General features: G+C 36.2%; 1 pseudogene; it reads left to right on the forward strand.

Annotated features, from left to right (window-relative positions):
- Positions 1-18,931, forward strand: part of LOC122324347 — a 52,236-nt pseudogene extending 33,305 nt beyond the window's left edge.
- Positions 18,932-19,225: the final 294 nt, after the last annotated feature.

The following is a 19,225-nucleotide window of genomic DNA, read 5'->3' on the forward strand; positions in this document are numbered from 1 at the left end:
TTGGCTTTCATTTACTTTATTACAGCAATGATGAGATAGTGTAGCTTGATTTTATTACACACTGCCAGCGAAACTCTGAAGCCACACCCATTCACTAAATCTCCCACTCACATTGTACATCTGGATCTGTATCTGGGACAGTGATAGGAGAGGATATTACAATAGTTAACTATAAGTGACTATTCCTTGTGTAAACTAACAATGGAGGGTGAGATGCACATCTAAAATTTCTTTTAATCTCTACTCATTAACACATGGTGGTTGGTAATTATGATACAATGATCAATATGTGACCTATGGTGAACACAATTACTTTATTGTTTTCTCACAGTGCTTCAGATGTTTAATTAGCCTTCTTTCAATCCATTAGCCTGTCTGTCCGTCTACTTTCCTTCCTTCCTCTCTCTTTGTGCTCAGTCACAACAAGGGTGATTAATGTGAGAACCCTACATAAAGAGGTTTTAATTAGAAGTCAGATATTATTATTTCAAGAAATCGAAAGCATTCGAACAAGCTTGTATATTTGTCTTGTGTTCAGGGATAGCTGTGTATGGCAGGAGGAGTTCTGATCAGTTCTGTGTTTTGTGCTTTCAAAAAAAATCCATTGTTTAATAAGAGTTTGTTTATTGTCAAAGCATTTAATTTGACTTGTATATGTGTTGACGAATAAAAATTGGTCCTATGGTGTGAAATAGCAAACACCATTTTGCTGATTTTGCTGTAACGCCACTGATATGTCAACTACCGATATATATATTATTAGATCTGATAACATTCTAAAATGTGATATGGTCATGTTTTTTCCATGAGCTCCATACTCTATATCATACTATAGGGATAACAGCTGTCTAAAAGTTAAAATGTTTAATTAAAAGTCTATTATTTACATATTAGGCAGACAGATAGACAGATCGTTAGATAGATTACATAGACAGATGTCAGGTTTTACAGAATTAAATCGCCTAGATGAAAAGTGAAATTACTTGTGTTACCCTTGGTACATAAACAGCCCTGAAAGTCCCTGAGCCTTTAGCATTCAATCTAGAGTTGTTGAGCAGTTCATGAGAGGATACTGAATTGCTCTTGATTAATACTTTATTGATCCCCTGGGGCAACTAAGTAAAAGGAAGATTTCTTAGTCAGCAGTGTTCTAGACTTTACAGAGAAATGCTAATAGACTTAACATCCAACTTCTATCCACTTGACCATGTCTTCTTAACTTAACAGATGCTTTTCAGTCACATTTCATGCTGTACAAGATTGTGATAAATGAAAAATGTATGCTGTTTTGATTTACACTGTAATATTATTGGCCAGTGTAATGTGCTATAATTTTATGCTAATAATAATTTTAGATCTGTTTTACAAATATTGCCTAACAGTGTTACTGATAGCCCATCTCATTCTATTCCTTGATTATGAAGGTCAGTGGTGTGAACACCCCCATGAGCCATGCAAAGAGAGCACCGGGTTCTACTCATGGTGATCACCATGGTGATCTTCTATCTACTCTGCTGGCTGCCTTATGGGATCATGGCTTTGCTAGCCACTTTTGGAACCCCAGGACTGGTGACTGTGGAGGCTAGCATAGTGCCATCCATCTTAGCGAAATCAAGCACGGTCATCAATCCTATCATCTACATTTTCATGAATAAACAGGTAAGCATAAAGAAAGATGTAGTCCCATAGTTTTAAAAAATTATTTAAAAAGAATGGTAAAATTTATATTCAAAGAAATTATCAATTGGTTATTTATTGATTGGCAAGTCTATTTATTGTTGTTGTGATCTATGTTGAGGACTTTAAGTTAAATTATTTAGTGGTAACTGTGGCTATCGTACATAAAATGAAAGTACACTGAGTTTATTTTTTATTTAATCATGTTTCTTCACTCAAAATGTCATTGTTCAATATTCAATGTTTAAATGTCTACTTCTAATAAAGGACATTTTTATTAAGTTTTATATATATATATATATATATATATATATATATATATATATATATATATATATATATATATTATTTATATTAAGTGGCAGGGTGAACAGCATGTGGTAAATTGTACATAACAGTTTTTTTCTTTCTTTCTTTAAATTTACTCCATTTCAATTCTGCTTATTTAATTTAACAAAAATCAGCATCTCACTGGCTACCAATTTAGGAAGAAAGCCAATTATGAATTATGCAAAACCATGTTACCAATATGTACTTAACACAAGAGATAAAAATCCTGGCTAGTAGAATCTGCAGTTTGTTTGTGTTTTGGTGCACACATTCTGAGTGGGTCTGCTCAAAAGTGATCGATTCTCAAGAGTTTTGCTTACCACATGTACAGAAAGTTGCTCCATGAAAGCAGAGCCATTCAGTGATGTTCCGAGTCTCCAGAAAGTGGGTGCCAGAGATGTTGTGGTCCAATCAATCTACATTGTCAGTTTGTTAAAAGTGATGCGACTGGTTTACTGGTGTACTCTCATGTGAAACAATCCAATTCATTGTTCTTGTTGCACCATCCGTCAAAGTGTCAGCTGTGCGATGTGGCACTGATGAAGAGGGTAAATAGCTGCCTGTCCCCTCCACGTGTGATTAGGGACCTACTATTTATACAGGCAAATCAAGCTTCTGGCAACTTAAAAAAGCAGACTATGTTAACAATCCCCTAACTCAAATAAAGTTGACTCTGTTTGGCTCTAAGAGATGGTTTTAGGGCAAATGTGTTTTTCCTACTTGCAGAGTGTTCCAATGTGTTGCCTTGATACAGGAAAACAGGTCTCACTGGAGAAAGATGGAATGCCATGCAAAGGTCATAAACGGCCTGTCAGCTCTGCAGTTTGAAAACCACATCAGTTAGATGCTTAACTTCCTCTAAATCCCAGATATGTTTCACAGCTAGGCACCAGAGTCTGGTTTGATTGATGGAGCTTGTCATTTGTCTTGTCTAGTGTTATGTACAAACCAAAGAGCACAACATAAAGTTTCACATTCCATGTAGCTTCAGAATGGAAAGCTAGTACATCCACATTGTGAAAATCAGCCTCCTTTAAAAGAGTCCTTCCCTCTAGTCTCTTGTGTAGCCATTGCAATTCTGACATTACCTGCTCATTATTTTCATTAGTGGTTCTTGCTAAAGAATTCCTTAACCAACTTGTTTCTGTGAACCCCCGCTGGACAGAGACGCACTTGGTCATTTCCTGTACTACACCTTAATGTACTCCATAACCATATGACAACAAATTGTTGGAGATATTAGCTAGTAGTCTAGACTGTTTCCCTGAGTTACATGGTCACTCAGTGTTGGGACCATACTTGTTTAACAGCACACTCATGATATTAATTATAACACACATTGTAATAACATCTACTAATCAATCAATTCAAGATAATGTCCAATTGCATACATGCAGTATGTAATTTCCGACTATTATTTGGACTGTCACATTCAGTTTATTCAGCAGTTTATCTCCACAAAATAATTTCTTATCTAGCATAAAATAATTTTGTGTTACCATGGAATTTGAGGACTACTTTATGACCCATTGTTTTGCTTTATTTAATGTTTAATTTATCATGGGTTCACTCTTACTTGCAGACAAGTAAATATTGTGTACAAATACTAATATTGTAAAAAATCCCCAATTTAGCAAGGCAAAAGAAACCTTAGGAGAAACCAGGCTCAGGCTTAATTCTAGATTATATTGCTTGTCAGAAATGTGAATTTTTCTGAAGATTTTTAATTTTAGAGGCCAGAAAGTTTACAGTACAAATTGGCAAAATAGGCTGGCCGACTCAAAGACCTGGAGGGCAAAACATTCATAGAACTGCAGCCTATCAATTCTCAATCTGTTTTACAGCTTTCAAAAGAATGAAACAAAGGTATGTGAACAAACGCAATTTTTGGCCATTTACAATCCATATTTAAGTACCCTCAGCAATGTTTCATTTATTAAACAATTCAACAAAACATTGTGAAAACACTTGATTTTAACTGAATTTCAACTTTTAATATATGCATTTTATTATATTACTACTTAATGCTTAATTTCTTTCTTTAACTTAAGTGGGTTTGTCTTCACTGACATAAAAAAAAAAAAAAATGAAAAACATCGAACCACAAACAAGAGGTTAACCTTTATATATTTAGGTCAGCCATCTTAATTTTAAGAAAAGTTACATGTTTAAAATTTGCCTATACAAATTTGTTTTATTAATAGACTTATAGGTCATAGGAACCACAAAAACATTTTCCTAATTCATATTCTTAATACAGTTAAACATTTAATATAGCTTAAGTGAATGTCATTTTTAGCTGATATAAATGGCCGTTCTCAACTCTATCTTTGCTACGATTGCAGAAATGGTTGTTAATTCTTACAACGTTACAGATACATTTTAAATATACTGACTTAGTATTTTGAGCAATTAGAAACAGCTTTCACAATTAATTTGATTAACTTTTACTGTTGCTTATTGTCATTGTAGGCTTAGGCTTCTTTTTTCCTAGGAGTGAGTATAAACAGGCAGCTCAGACAGCACATATTTAGGTCTTCGCTAAGAAGCCAAGCTGGTGACCCGGGTGCTCAGCGGTGGTACAGCTCCTTTAGTGAATGAGGGTTACATACGTAACAGACATTTCCTTTCAGTCTGTCATTCTGAGCCACGACAGTCTGGGACATAGCACCATTAAGAGTCGTGTCTTGTCTGTCTCACACATGTTGGCCAGACACAACCACAGATGGTGCTCATCATGGTAGATGTCGCATGTTCCAGTGACCATGTGGTAACCTTTGTGGGTTGTAGTGTAAGGTCTGTTGTGGTGCAGAGCTTACCAGTACCTTAGACTGAGTGACCTGCAATAATGCCATAGCATGTATGGTGGAAGCAGCTTCTCCACAAGCCACAAAAGCATTGCCGAACAGAGCCGACGAGTGCCTATAGGATCAAGAGGGGAGAAATGGTTTGCCCTACCAAGTGGTAGTAGTATTTATACACAATTGAATCTCAACCGACCAGGACACGGTGGAGGTTTCCACTTGAGCCCAATCCTCTCGGTGGCCCAGGCAAGCATAGCCACCATTTCTGGATCCGTATCCTATACAGTTACACCCAATAGATGCTGATCTGGCAAGATCTTCATCTTACTCAGCTATAAAGGAAAACACTGAATATGTACTGCACCAGCTTCCTGTTTATACTCCCTCTGTGATCATCTGCAGCTGGATGCAATCAGTGCATGCCAATGTGCATTGGCTCGTTTTAATACTCGAAGTAGATTGGTCTCTTGAAATAAGGGCCCAATTCACTGCTCACCAGGAACTGAACAGTACTTTCTTACCTTTTTTAACACTTTAGAATATTAATATTTGTATTACATGGACCGTGTATTTATTATTTCCACTATAGACTTATTTTGTAAATGTATGCATTTTAAATTTTAAGAGTGCAAACTTGATGCTTAATGAAAAAAAAAATCAATTCCTCAAACCAGGTGACTCCTCCCAATCCAAGGGTTGTCCTTCCCCTGAAATCATTTAAAAATGGTGTCTATTGTGAGAAATATATGTTTATATACCAAAATAACTGTGTAAGTAGAAAAAGGAATAGAAATGCAAAAAATGCATTTGGAAACAGTTGATTTCCCCTTCTTGTCCCCACAGTGGTTTGGCCTACTGCCGGCTTTCCCAGTTCATCTCACCTGTGCTACACATATACAAGTCTGGTATGTGGCTGCGGCTCAGTTCATTAGTAGTTGTCTAACTCCAGTAAGTAGGGTATTTTATTCACTTTAAATAAAGAGATTCTCTTTAATGTAGTTGATGCTGATTAATTAATTAATTATTTGTGGCCAAAAAAGCTGATTAACAATGTAATTTTCGATGAATCTGCTATGTTAGTGATTCAAATGTTACTTATCTTTGTTAATGTTAGCTTGTTTACAATAGCTTATGCTACTGCAACTAACACACCAAAGCTGTTTCCCATGCATTGTTTTATTTGTGGTGACTTGGTACAATGTTAACATTAATGGTCACAATCAGCCACCCATCCTTGACATTCAGGTCCTGTGTCACACACAGTCACACACATAGTGGAATTTAAGAACTACATTTATCGAATTTGAGACCCCTTATGGCCACAAAAGGTGCACAGCTTTCATTTAGTTGTAAAAAGTAGTTCCTTTTGGGAACTTGAACTGTGTCCAAAATGCTATGGGAATGCCTCCTGCGTGTCCACGCTCTGAATCTGAAAACCAGTCCCCATAGTAAACCATTTAGCAGCATGGAATCTACTACCAAATTTGTCTCAATCCTGCAGTCTGTAGAGAGAGGTTATCAATTTGAGTTTCCTCTGCTGTGTTTCAGCAGCGCACACCCACTCTGGTTGGCCCCGAGCAGGCTCTGGTGATGAAACAAGAAGTAGTAACTCTCTTGAGGAAGGAGGCCATCAAGGTGGTTCCTCCTCATGAAAGGAGTCCGGGTTCTACAGCCGGTACTTTATAGTTCCCAAGAAGGATGGAGGCCCATTTTAGATCTCAGGCAACTGAAGACAGCTGAAGTTCAAGATGCTCACACTGAAACAAGTTGTGTCACAAATCAGGTCCAAGGACTGGTTTGTCACGATGTCAGATCACTTCACTCTCTGACTGAGCTAATTAGATAATTAGCTCAGTCGGAGAGTGAAGTGATCTGACATTGAGATGTCATTCTAGATCATATCAGATGTTTGGGGTTGAGACTGAACACCAAAAAGACTGTGCATTTTCTGGGTCAGAGGACCACTTATCTAGGCATGGTGTGGGATTCGACTATGCAGGCACGAATGTCTCCTGCTCGATTTGAGTCAATTCTCAGTTCAGTCAAGAGAGTGAGAGAAGGCCATTCACTCACTGTCAAGCAGTTTCAGAAGTTGCTGGGTCTGATGGCAGCTATCGTCCAGCGTGATACCCTCTGGCCTGCTGTACATGAGAGCCCTACAGTGGTGGCTCGAGACCAAGGGGTTTTCCCCGAGGGGAAATCCTCTTCACAAAATCAAGGTCTCCCAACGATGTGTGCGAGCCTTAGATATGTGGAGGAAACCTTGATTTCTGAATCAAGGCCCAGTGTTCGGGGCTCCTTGTTGCCGCATGATACTAGCAACGGATGCGTCCCTCACTGGTTGGTGGGCTGTCATGAGAGGCCGCTCAGTTCGCAGTCTGTGGATTGGTCGCCATCTTACATGGCACATCAATTGCCTTGAGATGCTGGCCGTGTTTCGAGCATTGAAGCACTTTCTCTCAGACCTGAGAAATCATCATGTTGGTGCGCACTGACAACACAGCGGTCTGCATTCATGGCCAGTGTTTAAACTGGCACGCCAGATCCTCCTGTGGAGTCAGAAAAAATTCCTATTCATATTTCATAATTCATATTTCTGGCTGTCTGAATGTGGAAGCAGACGCCTTGTTGAGGCAGGGGCTGAGGCCCGTGGAGTGGATTCGTCTGAAGCAGATATAGAGAAATCAGGCATAGGTGGACCTCTTTGCGAGTCATCTGAATGCGCAATGTCCCTTCTGCTTCTCTCTAGCTCCTGCAGCCCCCCTGGGACTGGATGCTATAGTACAGACCTGGCCACGGCTTCATCTGGACACTTTTCTCCCAATCACTCTGCTTCCGGGAGTTCTGATGAGTGTGCGCCGAGACGTGTTTGCTTACTGTTAGCAGCCCTGTTCTGGTCGCTCATAGCTTCTGGTCTCCCAGCTGAGGTGGTAAAGACTTCACTTCAACCCAGAACTTCCTCAATGAACTCCCTGACTGAGCAGTTTAGGCGGTAAATCAGGTCCAAGAACCATACTTGACCCTGCCAGAACGGGTCTACTAACCGTACATGGAGGTGTGAATTTTGGGTAGACAAGCTCCACTCTAAACTCTACAACTCTATGCCCCTCAAAACATACTGTAATCTCTCCTGAATCTAATGGTTTGAATGTATTGACTGCAGTTTGTCTTCTGACTCTTTTTTTTGTGGTGTCATTTAACAAGTCTTATTTTGATTGTGAATCAGCAGGAAAACCATTATTTTATGCTTATTAAAATGGTCATCAGCAAAAATGCAGATGCAGTCTTGACTTATGTTTAGACACTATATCAGTGCATTTTGTTCAGTGGAGTTTAATTATGTGTCCAGCATCCTGCTCCTACTTCTTTATAGTCTTTCAATGTCTGAGGAAAAGAAGTACATTGCATTCATCCTGCTTGATAAATTACCTCTTTGTTTTGATATGCTTTGTCAAACATCTGAATGTGCTGTTTAAAAAAACCCCAAAACAAAACAAAACAAAAAAACGATAATGCAAAGATGTCAGCATGTTTCCTCCAGTGTGGACACAGAACTCAAGTTTTGGCTGTGTGTGTCTATTTAGAAATAACAGATCTACTGCAAAGTGCTTTAATCCAAGTTAAGCAAACTTTAGAATAGTTCAGAAAAGATGTCATGCTAGATGCATACAGATGTACCAAAGGCACAGACAGCAAAGAAGCTGCCGAGAAGCATGTAAAGTCATGTCTGTCATTGAGACAGGTCTCTCAAGACAGTTTCAGTCACCCTTGTCAGATGTGATGTCATATCAGAACTTCTGTCCTGCTTTGTTGCATAGCTTTTATCTGGTGTCTGAAGGATTACATATTCTGATAGATTAGTTTTACTGAGCAGTGTGCTTATAGTGAGTTTAAAACTAACTAGACTTTTATACAACTGACCTATTGTTAAGCCAGAACCCCCCGTTACTGTTAACTCGGACAAACAAAAAAAGTCTAACTGTCTTACAGTGACACCTGTGAGTATGCAAACCTTTTCCAAAGAGAATTTTGATTACTTTTGGTCATTCAAGTGAATTAAATATGCCATGGAGTTATATACAAGATTTTAAAATAAATATGGCCGGTAAAAAGATAAATTTGGAAGTGAGTGTTTACAGATCAATGCAAGTGGTAGAAGCATCATGTTATGATCACCACTGTCACAAACAATAAAATCCAGGATCAACATTGTTCATGTACCTTAGGGTAAGATTCAATAGTTGACATTTAACTAGGACAGGCACTGAAATATAGACCTTTTTTATGTTTTTCTGACCTACACTGTACATGAAGTACAGTTAGCTATTTAGGATCATATGCTAGCCTTAGCTCGCTATCTTTGACCAGAGATCAAAGGGGATGTCTCCTCAAAAACAAGCTGCTGGCAAAAAGTGGCTCAAAATGTTAAAGGACGATGTGGTCCATTGTTAGCCAAGCAGTCAAAGCACAAAAGAAGGCTATACACAAAACGGTTTCCAGCATGCAAGACAGATGCAATAAAGATGGCTCTTATTCCCTTTAATGACTATATTAATAACAATGGTGCTGTTTTTCGAACACTGAATTGGACCCTGCGAATAAAAGTTTGTTAAATATCACACCGAATATCACTGCCTCAGATCGAACAGATGCAATGATAATGCATTGATTTTGAAAGATCAGTTGTGTTGCAACAATGTCCGACTGGTTAATCTACCAGCCAGAATCAAGAGTGTGATTTTTGATTAAAAATGCGTCAGATGTTAATTACAATACCAGTTTGAGTCACAATTCTAAATTTGAAACAAAGTAAGTTATATGTTAATTAAAAATATAAAAATCTATATCAATCTTAAAACAACTAAGTGGATTATTCAAAGTCTTAGTTTCTTGAATTATACTGTATATTGATTAACATCCTTAATTGTAACTAATATCTCTATATCAGGTATATATAGAATATCCATCATACTGATATCTAATTGCAAACTCCAAATTTGTATAAGACCAGTACCCACCAACATATATACCTTTTTCCTCAATTGTTTGTAAAATTTTCTATTAAATTCTTCCACTTCACTGAAATAGTTATCAGAGAAGAATCACTGTTGTGTTAACAAAAATATCAGTAACAAATTGGTGCAGTGGGCAAAAAGTAATTTATATTCTACTCTGACTCTAGTGATAATCCGGATGATCTTTTCAGCCTCCTGCAAGCAGGCATTCCACAGGACAGCCAGGGCATAGATGATGACCTATGAAAAATGTTAATATAAATATACTATTATACCACTACTGAACAGCAAGCATTAGCATTAGCACCATTTTAATAATCTGTCCTACAATGAGTCCTACAACCAAATCCACATGAATTATTGTGCTGGCTAGATTTACTCATTATAGTCATTAAAGCTCAACAAGGATTTATTAAATCAGATAAAATTTAAATTAAGACTTAATAAAACTATCACATAAATTCTTAATTTGTGGGAATTAATTTGTAATTCATAATTTTCAGCAATAACTTTACCTTTGTAAATTTCATCATTTAAATTTTAGAAAATAAAACTTAATTGAGTACCGGTACTCACAGACTGATATCTGCTATCCATGTCACCCATCTTTAATTAGTGTTTTTGGTGATCCCTTTCAGTAGATGGCACTGTCACAAAAAACTACGGTCCTAGAACTGTGGTCCTAGAACAGCCATCCTGAAACTGCTGCTCCTCTGGTTGTGCAAAAACAACCTTCTCACCAGAATGGAAGGAACGATCCTGTCAATTTTCGGCGAAAAATGATACTTAAATGGATCCTCAAGCTTTCAGCGTGTCCGTGCTGATCGAGATTGACAGAGCTCATCGAGTGTACTCAAACTCCAACTCACCCAAATCTTGTTTTATGATTTTTCGTCTTCTCCACTATTCTGACAGGCAAGCCATCCTTCAAGGGGCCACATAAAGCAAAACTCATTCTGCTTGGAGGAACGAGTCTGGAATTGTAGGCTGATTACAATCCTGAGACGGCACAAAATAGGAAGGTGTATTTGGCCATAAGAGCAAAATTCCACCAGATAGGCGCCAAAGCTTTCCTGATTTATTCAGCATTACTAAGAGTAAGAAACATTTGTTTGAATCTCTGGAGGATGCTGATAAATACATTGAGGGTTTGGACAGCACAACGGTTCCAACGGCTCGCTGATTAAACCATTCTTAATCGTCATTTCCAAGACCAATTGGAGGAGGCCGTTTGATTTGCGTTTGATTTATATTGTTTAAGAAATGTAACTTTCCTCAACTGTCATATTCTCAGTGGTTGATAGGTGATTAGTGCTTAAATATTGCCTCATGTTCACCGCAGACTTGAGTTAAATGAGGTGTTAAACTCTCCTACCAAACATAGAAAGGTTTTAGATCTTCTAAAATAAAAAGGATTTATGTAGCATTCCTCCAAGAAACCCTCCTAATTTTTTCTAAATGTTTTGTAAAATTTGTTTTATCTCTCAATGGCTACTCAATTTTCAAAAGAGCAGACATGAATGTGCTGTGCTGGACACAGTTCTAGATCATTCTAATCCGTCAATCACAGTCTTCTACAACAGTGGTTCTCAAATCTGTCCTGGGTCCCCAGGACAGATTTGGGAACTACTGTTCTACAGCATCAAGACTGTCCACTACAGATTTAGATGTATGCAATGTTTGGCGAATACATAATCCTACCACTAAAGCATATACCTATTTTTTACAAATCATTCTCAAAAATATTTTACTTTCATCATCATTAATATCAGATCTAATCAATATTTAATTTCTACATAAAAAGTCTCTCAGATTGTAATGCCATATTTGCACATATTCGGAATAATACTCTCTATAAACCTTACAGATTGAGGTTTAATACCTTTTTACTGCAACATAAAGACTTTTCTTCACAACTGAGAGCAGAACTGATTTTATTTATTAATTTAAACCAAAATTCTCTTTTTAATCAAGACTTGTTTTGGGCATCTATAAGAGGGTTTTAAAAGAGTAATACTCCTTCGTAAATCTCCTTCTCTGCTAGACTTAAAAAGAAACACAGCCAAAATGAAATGTCCAAAAGGCTGCTCTTAATGACTTGAGAACAGAAAATTTAATGCATATTACGAAATATTACATAGATGGAAGCAAAGCAAGTCAGCTCCTTGCACTCATTCTGAAAAAGCATGAGCAACATTTTAACATTCAAGCAATTAAGAGCTCTAAAGGAGGTTTCACCTTGCATCCCACAGACAGTAAAACCATTCTAGGCATTTTTTTTTTAATTCTTTATTAAAGAATTTTTTTAATTCTTTATTAATTAAATAGACCATTTAAATAGTTTTTTTTGACCAGTTCAGTTTAAGCAAACTTTCAAAGGAAGAAACTGAAGGCCTAGATTCTGAAATTACACAGGAAGAACTGCATAATTGCGGCAACCAAGTTGATTCATGTTTGTTGTTGTGGGATTTATTAGGTCACATTTGGTAATATACTACTAATGATGCCATATCCAAGGGCCACTTTAATAAAAATCTTAATATCACAATTTTCCCTAAACCTGGCAAAGATCATTCAGATTGCTCTACACTGTAAAAAATAACCAGTTCATTCCACTTAATGCTGTGTTTTGCCTCTTTGTTGCCTCTTTTGTTTGAAAACCTTGCAGAATTATATTTTATGCGTCGGTTGTGCTCAGTCGTGGCTCTGGTGCGGATTAATCTAATGTTTTGGGGTGATTGTGCAGCTGTCTTTCACTGCACCGGTGAGAAACCTGTACTTCTTAATTATAGATTCTAAACTATGTCTTGGAATATATGACCCAAATAAGAATTTTCATTGGATATTGTCATTTGAAATTTGCCATGCTTTGTTCTGACTGAGGAAAAAGCATTATCATATATCTTGCTACCCATGGTGATTAAATCTATCTATCGATTAGCTCATATTACATCAAACCCTGCATATTTTTATTATTGTTACACTTTATTCTCAAATTATTAATGTTAACAACATCAGTAATGTGTGACTATGAGTATAACGTGTACTGTATTAGCGTGTAGATTTCAATTTATGTGCAGTCTAATCTCTGATTGTCACATAACCCAAAAAGCAAAATATGCTCCTTTCAAACTGGTTTTCTTCAAAATACAAATCTAATGTAATCCCAGGAATGAAATTATATTAATAAAACATCATTTGAACAATGTTTTTCAACCAGTATATGGTGTTGACGAAGTGCATCAAGCTTCATATCAATTGATCAAAGTTTGCCTGAGAGCCAATCACCTTAAGTTCAAAATGTCATAACTTTTAAACAAATATGAATAAAAGATCTGTTCAGTAACTTCTGTGGGCTCGATCCAAAGATCATATTATCATATTTTGGACAAAATTTGTGAGAGCAGTAGGAGAAACACTGTTTTTCATTTATTTTAATATTCTTTGAAAATCATTTGAACAATGTTTTAAAAAATTCACAAAATTTATGTAACACTAAATGGCGCTGCGTCTTCAAACGTTCGGGAAGCGTTGGTGTTTACATGGTTGACATGGTGTTGATGATCCTAAATATTTTTGAGCAGATATGTCAAATTGTTGTAGTTGCAAAATATTGCAATTCATGACAAATTTCAAAATTTCAAAACACACGATTTGACTGCCCCTAACATAATTGACATCCACTCGTTTCACCACCAGACACCAAGATCATAATTTTCTGACAAACTGTTCGAAAGTTATAAGCAAAAAAGTGCATTTTGATAGTGAAGTTTATTTTATAGAGATACTAAACTTGTCAGATCACTATTCATAGCCATCTACACAAGTGTGCCAAATTTTATTATTTTCCATTATTTTCATTATATAGCCTTCAAAGAGCTGCCATAGATTCCCCCTTGGAATCAAAATCATCAGCACGGACCAATGTGGAAGAAATATCTATCTATATGCTCAGTTAGGGTGATCTTTTAAACAATTTTCTTTTTGTAGTTATTTTGTTTATCTGTATTTTATTTATTTTCTTATTAAGTATTTTATATTAATTTCTTAAGTCCTGATGTGTGGGGAGGTACAAAAAGATTAATATCCTCTACAGCAATGCCTGAAACTTATCATTCTTTTGTCCTTTTTCGCTTTTATTTAAATAACACTGAATGGTTTAACTGTGAATTTGACATTGCATGGACACTCTAATTAACCTATCGGTAACCCATCCCCTTGAATGCAGATGAGCCAATGGCAGTTGAGTATTAGTTGCACATAGAGTGGAAGAATTGGAAGGCGAAGGTTGCATCGTTTTAATAGGGTTTATGCATCAAAAAAGGAAAAACTATGTACAAACCTAAAGAGCGGACTTTTCTCGCATCTTGTGTAGGTCAAAAACATAAACAAACATTTACACTTAAACTGGTAATGTTGCATTAATTTAATTGTACCCTGCGATACATGAACAGTGTTGATCCGGGATGTGGTCATGACCGACTGTAATATGAAACCTCTCCACTAGCTTTGTGTCCAAAAGTGTGGGATAAGATTTTCACACTGCAGCTGTCATAGCAAAACAGTGAGCAAATCCATTTGGGGGGCGGGGATTACCATTAGGTCAATGAAGTGATTAATTCAAAGCAAGCCTCAGTCTCAGTTGAGTAAATTGTTGTGGCCCAACTGAAAATGAGCAAAGAACTAGGAGTGATCTAAGAGCTCTTCAGAGGTACTCAGTGTGCTGACTCATAATAATTCATAATAATGTCTGACTTACTAACCAAGTTAACAGGCCATGATCAGATGTTTTATTGGCTCAGGGATTTCCTCAGGGATGTGACAATGGTCACATGCAGGTAAAGAAGTAAAGACTATTCTGATTTGCTTTGTTTTAAAATGAGTTATTTTTAAACATAATTAATTTTTAGCTTTTCATCACCCTCTTGCGTGTCCACACAAACCCAAACTTGGGAAACTCTGCTTCAGCCAGTCAGAAGGTTTTCATGATGCTTTCTGCCTGTCAGTCATTTTGTACATTTTGTGAGTTCACCACAGGCAGCTGGAAGCTAAGAGTGTAAGTCAAAACGTATTTAATTCAGTGGCTAAGTCTGGTGGAAGTTATAGACCAAATGAAACAGTTGAATAACATACAATAAATAGCGTTTCATTATTAATTAACAGGAAGTGAGTTGTTTTTCAGGTCACTAAAGAATTAGAAATCCATTTGAAAACAATCTGCACATTTGAGATACAGTAGAGATACAAACCTTTTTTTTTTTTTTTGGCTTGAAAGGTTACTCATGCTCAGTGTTCCATGCCACTCAAATTCTGATTGGTGCAAATCTATCAATGTACTGCATGAAGGACTGAGTGATGTTTCCGGATATTCATCACACTCCAGTCGATGAAGAAAGATTCTCCTGTATGTCATTTTCAGTCTTCAATTCCTCCCAGCCCGTAACTATGGAAACTGTGAGTTGAGGCGAGTTGAAGACTAAAAATGCTGTACAGATACAAGTAACATTTCTTGGTCAGCAACATCCATCAGAGATTCCAGGAACAGAACATCTCCGGTGAGTATGGCGTTGTGTTTTCTCCCATAGTTTTTGACAATTGTGACTCAAATATCTGTTAGATATAAAACTTGATCAACTGAACGTATGGATAGGGCATAGGTTTTACTGTTTCATACTCCTGTAATCTTTAGTATCAGACCAGTGAAGAATTTTAATAATAAAACATGCATATTACATTACAAATGTCATAGTCTGATGTAGCCTCCTGATAAAACATTTGTATTCCCTTTATAACATTTAGAAGTGATGAGCCATCCATATTTAATCAATTTAGTACAGCTGTGAAATAGTTCTTAACATCTGAAATTTTATTAGACCAAATTAAATAGCATTGCTGTCATATTAAATAGTGGATGACAGTCATTGCTGGAGAGGAATGCTATATTACTTCCTCTTAACTCATTTTATGAAGTAATGCAAGTGAAATTAAATTACAAATTGAAGATTTCATAGCTCATTTGAGCACACAGAAAAACTGCATGTATAAATTCTCTTTTTTTCCCCTGAAACTTTATTATTATTTCCACTTGAATGTTTTCTGCTCTATTACTATATAGTTGTAGTATTATGTCATATAGATAACTACTATTTTTCTGTAAAATATATAATGAATTACAAACTATGCCACAAGTTTGTTAATTTGAATTTTGTAGATTTAACTTTTGTCTCAGGTTCTCAATTGTCACAGGAAATAAAGTTGAAGTACTCAAATAAAATCATTTCATACCAAATTAAATAAGCAGCAAAAAACTATGCATATTTATTTTACTGTCCATAATAATAGGCTACACCATTTATATGGCATGTGTAAGCTGAGTGGCGTTAGCAGAAGTTTCAGCAGTGAGATGAATTTAATCTGCCTGAATGTCAACTATTTAAACAGTTGATAGCTACTGTTTGGTGTTTGTGGTTTGTTATAATTTGGATAACAGTCAACTTTGTAACATATCTCAACACCTCATTTCCAAATACCGTTTCTTGAGAAAATGTAGTTGACTATAAGTATACTTAACAGAATGCGTATACTAAGTACACTACGTTTTCTTAAGGGAAGTGACATAACAAACCTGGCTATGTCTTTTATTTGAAAAATCACAATGGTAGTCAAGATCACTAATAACAGAAGTTTGTAGCAGATGCAGTCTAGTCTTTACATGAAAAGCCTCAAATCTTTTAAATGATATTCTTTCACTCACATTGAAAGCATTTAAAGTTTTGTTTGTTTAATCCGTTTTTCTACCACATTTTCATACTTTTAAACTTTGGTCCTTTCATTGTGCAAAGTTATTACATGAATTGTCTTTGTTATAATGTTTATCTTTCAATGTTATACAGTATGAGTGTTTTAATTTCTTTAGTCTTTACCTTTGTCACATAAAAACAGACCCATTAATTGATACAGCACCATTAAATGACAAGTCCGGTCTTGTGCTTTATTATGCCTGATTATTAATATGTCATTTCACTGCTTATTTGCGTCACTTACCTTTGTTACCATTACCAATGACCTTTTTCTCCCTCTCTCTCTGTCTCTCTCTCTTTTTTTTTGCACTATGCTGAATGGAATGGACACAACTACCTCAGATTACTCTCAGACATTTAATTACAGCCATGGAAATGATTGAGCCAGTGTACATTATCAGCAATTATTCAATTTCAAATTGCATAATTGTTCTGTTTAGAGGTAAAAGTAAAATATCATTAAGTGAGAATTTGATAGCATTTAGAAATGGCACTGTTGATGAATGTGAAAAGGACAGCAGTCTCTTTGCAAATGACAGGACTGATAATGGGGATGTTTGGATAAGAGAAGAGCCCTTTTCTAATCAGAATTCCTAAACGAGCTGTAATTGATGTCTAAGCCCAGCCATGGCTGATGGGCTTATTCTTAGTTGCTAGCAGGGGGGAATGATTCATTAAGTGGGATGCAGCACTTATGAAGTGCAGGTACTGAAATAAATGTGGATGTATTCATTTGCAAGCTCATATAAAATCAAATAGAGGGAAACAAATAGACCACAAACTTCTACCTTGTCTCTTGGCATAAACATGACATGAAATCACTGCAGAAATGATCACTAGAAGCAGTAAAACTCTGACACCTTTTATTCCTTTTCACACAAATTTCGATTACAAGTTTCAATTAATAAAGCATAATTATCTCACAATTACTTGAATAATATCGTGTTATAACTAAAAGACAATATTAATATGCTGGGACATTTGAAAACTGATGCTTTTGAATGTTAGCAACACACATATCCGGCTTCAATCCCACGTAACTATGGTTTGACAAAACAGCTATGTGTGCTTGGTTGCATCAACAAATGTGTTTTTATATCGGTTTTGCATTTGTTAACTCTGTCGTTTAGGTTTAGGGTCGGATTTGGTGTAGGGCATGTTAACAGCATGATAGGTTTTTACCTTTTAGCGACAGTCCCTGGATATTTCAGTTCTGAGCTGCCGCAATACATACCTATATTAACGTAATAAATGTGCCAGGGTCCACGTATTGAACCTGTGTTTCAGCATCACTCTGTGCACATTTCTCTTTGAAACTGTCATGAAGCATGCAGTAAGGTGCATAAAAGCAGTGATGCAAAAGAAAAAATGCACAGAAGTAAATATTTTTATGAGACCAGATTGACAACCTTACTGTAGTATTAATGCAGTAGTTTTTTTAAAAAAATTAGGAATAGGTTTGTACTAAATTTGAATAATAAAATCAACATGGTTTTAAGGGCTTAATTCTTACAGTATATACACATGACTTTTATCTTCAATTTGACATGTTGGATGTGCAATCACAATATAGAATGCATGTCAAAAAGTAAATTCAAGTGTAAAGAACCTGCAAACTAATAAGTGTATGTGTTGAATATTTTAGACTTGTTGATCTAATGCATTTTACTTGTCTGTCTGGGTTTATCTGTGTTAGTTCTACAGGTGTTTCAGAGCTCTTTTCAACTGTGACCAACACCAGCGATGTTCTAGTCTGAAAAGTTCTTCAAAGGTAACTAAACCAGTTCGGCCTGGACGACGCACAGACAACTTCACTTTTGTGGTTGCTTCATTGGGACCCACAGCGCTGCCCAACCAGGCAAACCCAGCTGAAGACGGCCCTCTATCAACAGATAATGCCAAACCTGCAGTGGTCTCCCTTGTGGCCCATTATAATGGTTGAGAGTTATTCTGCTTCAAAAATGGTGACACTTGAAGAAACTTTTCACACAAAATGAGGGAAATGCAGTGTGAGATTTGGAAGATTTCACAAGAATATTGCGTATAAGTACTATAACAAACGGGAAAATGAAAGAATCCCGAGGGAGGCTGATTTTGGGGAGTTTATTTTTACGCTCTACCATATATGTGTCTGCTTTCCAACAACAGGGTGTTTTTTTCTTGCAGTAATATGTAGCTAGCAGTTCCTAATTTTCTTTGAAATGTTCTCAGATTCTGCAGGTTTTAAGATGACTATTTTTGTAGACCTGTCCAAAAGGTCTGCTGGGAGAAAAAGACTACTCTCAGTACAGTAAACAACAGCTGTTAAGTGTTTGAAAAACACTCCTTTTTATAATAGTCCTAATGAAAAAACAGTATTTGTATCAATGTACACCTTTTCATTTTTTTGAATGGTATTTAAAAAAAGGGGTTTTCTACATCAATTAATTTTTTTTCATAAGAGCAGATTGGTAAGACTTTTTTCAATGGCTTTTAAACCTTGTAACCACTGTTATTATATGGCCTGTGAATGTATATTACAGTTTGTAAATTTCATGTTTTTTAATAATATATATTATTTGTTTTGTGAAAATATAGCTTATAGGTATTTGCTAATTCA

Source organism: Puntigrus tetrazona, chromosome 2, assembly GCF_018831695.1.
Source record: "Puntigrus tetrazona isolate hp1 chromosome 2, ASM1883169v1, whole genome shotgun sequence".
NCBI classification, from domain to species: Eukaryota; Metazoa; Chordata; class Actinopteri; order Cypriniformes; family Cyprinidae; genus Puntigrus; species Puntigrus tetrazona.